Here is a 6,856-nt window from a genome sequence, read left to right as displayed (position 1 = left end):
CCTAAGAAGGGTAGAAATTCTACATTGTAGCTATATGCAAATGACAGTTTGCCTGTGTCCTGTATGGTTTCTAAACATTCATGTACTAAAAAAATTAACTTACATTATTTGAGAATGAATTCAAAGGATTTTCCACTATTCAGTTCACACTCATTTATGTGAGTGCCACTGCTGTACAGACTAAAGGGAACTTACACACTTTTGTTTTGAGAACATAGCAAACCGAGTTAATATGGTGGTCTATGAAGTCAGAAGTAGTAACTCTGAAACTATGTAAGTAGGCATTCAGTGTGGATCAGAATTGGTTACAGGGAATCCAGTATGGGTCTGTACCTGAGCAAATCACAGAACCAGTTTATATAAATTAGTATAAGTCTTGGTCATAGACAGGAAAAGACAGTGTCAAAATATACAATAACTTTACTTCTCAGAAGGTAAGTTTCATAAATTACACACACTTGTGTTTAATTGTTCTTAAGTAGATAATTGTGTGTAAATTTAGTTTCAGGAAATTTGGGGGCATTGCAAAATTAAAGGAAGAAATTAGGGAAGGAGTAAAGTGAAAGATAATTGATCAAAAAGACCTCTGAAAATGCTCCATGGAAACCTACTACTGGTGAAATGCATTAAAACACCTACATGTGCATTATATAAAAGAGGTTTAAATAGAATGGCCCTGTAACAGGAGGGACAATGGCTTCTCAGACACCATGTTATCAAATCAAAAGTCAAGTGCCATGCATTCATGGGTTACTTCTTTTTGAATTATTGTTTAGTGAAGTCCTGTAGATTCTCCCTCCCAAACATTACAGGCTGCTGTTCTGGGTTACCATCTGGAACTTGACGGTAAGACTCTGCTGCTTAAGACAACAAAGACCTAAATCATGGGACATGTACAAATCAAGCTTGTACTAACATGGAAGCTTCTTTTCTGCTGGTAAGCACCCATAGGGTTGGAAGGCTCTATATAAGATAACCAGGAAGAACAGTCATGAACATACAACACAGAGATACGACTAGCCTGGCAAGTTATTTCCACTTGTGCAATGAAGACATATATGTCATGGAAGCTTTCAACAATTTATGATTGGATTTGAGGTTCACTTTACAAGATGGAGCTATTACATAGTATTGCTAATTGGGAAAAATGTGGCAGGATAGGTATTAGGCCTGAGATCAGAACCAAGTACTGTTGCTCTGCTAAATGTACATAGTAGTAAACTGTCCCTTAACCTCATATCTTTAAGTCCATAGGCTAGCATATCCCTAAAAGTTATCATAGAATGATTTTTTTTGCAGTAGATGAAGAGTCCAGGGACTCATAACTGGTCAGCATACAGAGAAAAAGCAACTGGAATTCTCATTTGCAAAGAAAACATCTGTATCACATCCTCTTTCCAAAAAGCTCAGGGTTCATCATGGAAGAGGGAATGGAAAGATTATTGGATGTAGAACGAGTAACTATCTGCAGTTAAACAGTATCTACTGAATACAACAGCACAGCTGTGTACATGATTGCACATCTGTTGGGACTGCATGCAAAAGACTTAGGAACTAAAATTCCCGTAGGATATTGGGAGGGCATCATGAAGTTCAGCATTTAATTGGAGATCCACTGGAAATTTATTCCTTATAGGAGAAAGAGAATTAGTATTTTTTTCCCCAGGGATGTAGCACCTTAGAGCCTATTCATTTTCTAGTAGACATTTCCACACCTACAAGTATGTGGGACACAGTAAACGGACTCAATGGGAATTAAAATAAAAAAATAGAGAGAGACCATGTGAAGTTCTCATGGAAAAGAGGTGCTGCATTAGAGAGAAGTTGGAGGGGAGGCAATGGGGCTGGATGTTATCAAAACACATGGCATGTATACGTAAATTTAAGTTAAATATCAAAAAGGAACTGCATATTGAAAAACTTTGAAAATACTGTGCTGATTTAATAAAAAAGCATCTTAATATGCTATAGTTCTTTTTTAATATATCCAAAGACTTTTCTTCTTTCTAGATAGAAAATATGATAGAGAGTACATAAAAACGGATAAGGGCAACAGTGAGTTTGTGTTCAGAAAATAGAAACAGTGCCATTAATATCACACGGACACCCTGTATAGAGTGTTGAGTCTATTGGCAGGGAGAGAGAACAGGGAAGTGAAAGAAAAGGAATGAAAGAGAAGACAGAAGAGAAGCGGAGAGGAGAGGAGAGAGCGGGAGAGGAGAAGAGAGGAGAGAAAGGGAGAAGGGAGACAAAGGAGGAGGAGAGGAAGAGGAGGGGAGGAGAGGAGAGGGAGGAGAGGAGAGGAGAGGAGAGGGAGGAGAGGAGAGGAAGGAGAGGAGAGGAGAGGAAGGAGAGGAGAAGAGAGGAGAGGAGAGGAGAGGGAGGAGAGGAGAGGAGAGAGAGGAGAGGAGAGGAGAGGAGAAGAGAGGGGAGGAGAGAAAGGGAGAAGGGAGACAAAGGAGGAGGAGAGGAAGAGGAGGGGAGGAGAGGAGAGGGAGGAGAGGAGAGGAGAGGAGAGGGAGGAGAGGAGAGGAAGGAGAGGAGAGGAAGGAGAGGGAGGAGAGGAGAGGAGAGAGAGGAGAGGAGAGGAGAGGGAGGAGAGGAAGAAGAGGGGAGGAGAGGAGAGGGAGGAGAGGAAGAAGAGGGGAGGAGAGGAGGAGAGGAGAGGAGAAGAGAGGAGAGAAAGGAAGAAGGGAGACAAGAGAGGAGGAGAGGAAGAGGAGGGGAGGGAGGAGAGGGAGGAGAGGAGAGGAGAGGGAGGAGAGGAGAGGAGAGGAGAGGAGAGAGAGGAGAGAGAGGAGAGGAGAGGAAGGAGAGGAGAGGAGAGGAGAGGAGAGAGAGGAGAGGAGAGGAGAGGAGAGGAGAGGGAGGAGAGGAAGAAGAGGGAAGGAGAGGAGAGGAGAAGAGGAGAGGAGAGGAGAGGGAGGAGAGGAAGAAGAGGGGAGGAGAGGAGAGGAGGAGAGGAGAGGAGAAGAGAGAGAGGAGAGGAGAGGAGAGGGAGGAGAGGAAGAAGAGGGGAGGAGAGGAGAGGAGGAGAGGAGAGGAGAGGAGAGGGAGGAGAGGAGAGGGAGGAGAGGAGAGGAGAGGAGAGGAGAGGAGAGGAGAGGAGAGGAGAGGAGAGAGCGGGAGAGGAGAGGAGAAGAGATGAGAGAAAGGGAGAGGGGAGACAAGGGAAGAGGAGAGGAAGAGGAGGGGAAGAGAGGAGAGGAGAGGGAGGAGAGGAGAGGAGAGGAGAGGAGAGGAGAGGAGAGGAGAGGAAGAGGAGGGGAGGAGTATTGATATCAGTGGCCATAAGGTAGTAGGGTATTACCCAATGTTTAAAAAGGGAAAATGATTCCAATCTTTGGAGGTAAATAATCATAACAAACATACACTCTTAATTTTCTTCTGTATTTCTTGGTGAACAAAAATCACTGAGAAGACTAACATTTTGTACTTTTCAGGTCGAAGAAAAGTGAATGAATTCAAAGGAAAGAACTGAGAAAAAACTCCTGAAAGTGAATTTCACCAAGTACAATAAAACTGAAACCAGTTGAGAGGAAGGGCATTGTAAGAATCTTTCATAAGAATATCAACATGGTTTTATTCCATATAAACTTTGGTTGAGCCAAAATTTCTGTATAGGATTCAAGAATCCCATTACCATTCGTGTGATGTTTTTCCCTGATTCTGCTTTTCAACTCAGTACCTGTTGAGTTTATGACGATAATCAAAACACATTTCAGGAACCAAAATTTGTCTGGCTCTAATCACCTTTGCGTCCTAGAATATTGTAGAGGATATGAAACTTAGTCTGGCTGGTCCAAACAGAAACCACCTGTGGCCTAGCTATATTCGTAAGGACAGAGTTCTTAAGTAGGGAGCACATATTTGGAACTGTAATAGTCAAGCTGCTCATACCACCAAAGACACTGATGCCCTAAGTCTCAGAATTTGTATATGTGTGTTCTGTTACATGGCAACAGAGAAATTGAGTTTCAGATGAAAAGTAATATTTATGATCTGCTGACTTCTAAACTAGGGGAAATATGTACTCAGTCCAACATAACAATTCTTTTTTCCTTTATACTTGAAATTTTACATACCAATCCTAGTTTCCCCTCCACATTCCCACCCCACCACACCCCTCCCATCCACTCCTCAGAGAGGCTCATGCTTCCCATGGAGGAGTGAACAAAATTTAGGTTTGAGGCAGGACCAAAGCCCTCCCCACTCTATCTAGGCTGAGTATGGTATCCCTCCAAATGGGAAGACAAAGACAAAGGTGCATTTGGAGAAATCTGTAGTGAAGGGAGAAGTCAAATAAGAAGTAAGTTGACTAAGAGCTAAGACCAGTTTAACGCTGTTGTATTTAGATTTAACTGCAGCAATTCCCCATGGTAGCTGTGTGAAATTTCTGAACTTCAATTTAGCTTCTGTTTCTCATTGGAGAAACAGGCAATTTACAGTTATCTGTTTAGGACTAAAAAGACGGCTCGATTGTCAATAGTACTTGCCGCTCTTCCAGGTGAGCCAAGTTCGGTTCTGAGTACCCACAGTATGGTACAATTTCCTGTAAATCCAGTTCCAGGAGATCTAATGTATACTTCCAGCTCAATGGACACCGGGCATTAAAGAGGCATGCATACACGGGTAGGCAAAATATACCCACATAACATAAAAAAAAAAACAAATAAACATTAGAAACAGGAACAACAGTGTTTTTTTTTACATGAGATTTTTGCAAAAAAGAATGAGTCCAACGTCCAAACGTGAACCATTGAAGTCACTGGGCAAGTGCTATATAAAGCTTTATTAACATCAGTCTCCTGAGCTCAATATCTCTGTAAGTCTCCAGATTCAAGTGGAAATCCTGCACTGACTGCCTAGACCCAAAATATGTTGAATTCTTTAGGAATCCTTATTGCCTCCTTTTTGTCTTTTGGCCTCTACAGAAATGCTACAGAGTCAATGGTTCATGTTTGACTTCCTAACATCAAGACTTAGATCTCATCTCAAACTTCTGCCCCATGGCATTTTAACACTCTGCCAGTCACAGGATTTGTTTATATATTTTAATCAGTATTCAACAGAATGAGTGTAGTTTTCTTTCCATTTTTACCATCCCTAGTTTCTACAGTCGTTCTTAAAATAAGAGAGCATAAAAAATAAGCGAATACGTCAGGGTTTTGGTTAAGATCTAACTTTTAACTATTTTGAAATTACATTCAGCATTAACATCAGATTTTCACAGTGCTCCAGCATAAATGACCTGTAATTATTGCTTCATTTGCTGCTGTTAGCGCTGTATGCTCTCTTGGCCTCCTAGCTTTCCAGGTTGTTTTTTTCTTCTTGACTCACATTCACCGTACTGCACTCTGTACCTGCTACGTAAGCAGTTCTTCCCCCAACCTCTACATTTGCTTTTGAGAAAGCGCCCTAGACACTTTGTTTTTCATTTTGATTTTGTCACCAGGTTTTTATATCTCAGAAGTCACATGGATCATTAAGCCATGTCTGGGTTGACAGTACTGTTCTTAAAAACAATGGAACATCATTTTTGTTTCTCAAACTTGCACACCTACTTACGTTTTTATTATTGCTATTTGTTTTTTGAAACAGGGCCTAACATCTAGCATAGTCTGTCTTCAACATCATCTATCTATTACAGATTGTCCCTGAATTTCTAATATTCTCGCGTCTGATTCCTGAGTGTTGGTATTATAAGCGTATGCCTCTGTGCCTGGTGCATCTTGCTGTGTCAACATACATGAAAAAAAATAACAAACTTCAACACGATTAACTTCGGCTCACAGTTGGGTAACTGAGTCCACATAGTCAGGAAAGCAGGGCAATGAGATTGACTTTAGGTGTTACGTTGGAAGTGAGGGACAGCAAGTCACATTGTGTCTAAGTCAGCAGTCAGAGATAGAGATAGAGTCAGGTTGCTCAACTCACCTTCTGCTTTTTACTTTCCTCTTTTAATAGTCTAAGAATCCAATTCATAGGAGAGGGCTACCCACATCAGGGTAGGTCTTGTCTATCCAGACACGCTCTCAGATATGTCCCTTCCATGTGTATCTTCTGGGTGACTCTAAACTCTGTAAATTGATAATGAATATTATCCATCACATCTGACTTTATCTGTATCTTATCTAACCAACCCTGGAAGTACCTAAGTGTTTCACTTTAATAGTTTTCAATATGGAAAAGAGTTTCCTTGAGAATTTCCTTGTGAACATTTTTCTGTAAGTTGAAGGAAGTACAGAAAAGGACAGTTTCCTGTAAATTGAAAGAATTACAAATTACACCTTAGTACAGAGGGCTTCTATTTAGTTCAGGCCTTGGACATTGTTCAGTGTTTCAAGCTTGACAGGGACATTTAGAGTTTTTATTCTGCAGGATTTTTAGATGTATAAAATGTCAATCTGTCACAGTTTGCAACGTGCAGTAGTATTTAGTTAGGCAAGGCACTTACAAGAAGACAAATTCATTGGTGCAAAATTGAGTGACCGTGGCTTATTAGCTTTAAGCAAAAAGGGTATTTAAATATTATTAATAAAATTTTGAGAATATATATTCAAATACTTATTTTATACATATTATTATATGTTTATAATGTCATATATAATATATTATACAAAATATTATTTTATAATTATATAATACAGATACTTATTCTATATATATAATATATATATATATATAAAACACACTCAATGTATGATTTGTTTAAGAATTTCACCTTTTTCCCTTATATTTTCTCAGAGCTAGCATGAAATTTTATACAAAGAATTATTGAAAAGACAAAAAAACAAGTAACATTACAGTGTGGGCAGATTCTCTCTCTCTCTCTCTCTCTCTCTCTCTCTCTCTC

This window comes from Microtus oregoni, unplaced genomic scaffold (assembly GCF_018167655.1).
Source record: "Microtus oregoni isolate MIOR12 unplaced genomic scaffold, Mior012 000001F_ref0000356, whole genome shotgun sequence".
NCBI lineage: Eukaryota > Metazoa > Chordata > Mammalia > Rodentia > Cricetidae > Microtus > Microtus oregoni.
This window is presented reverse-complemented; position numbering follows the sequence as displayed.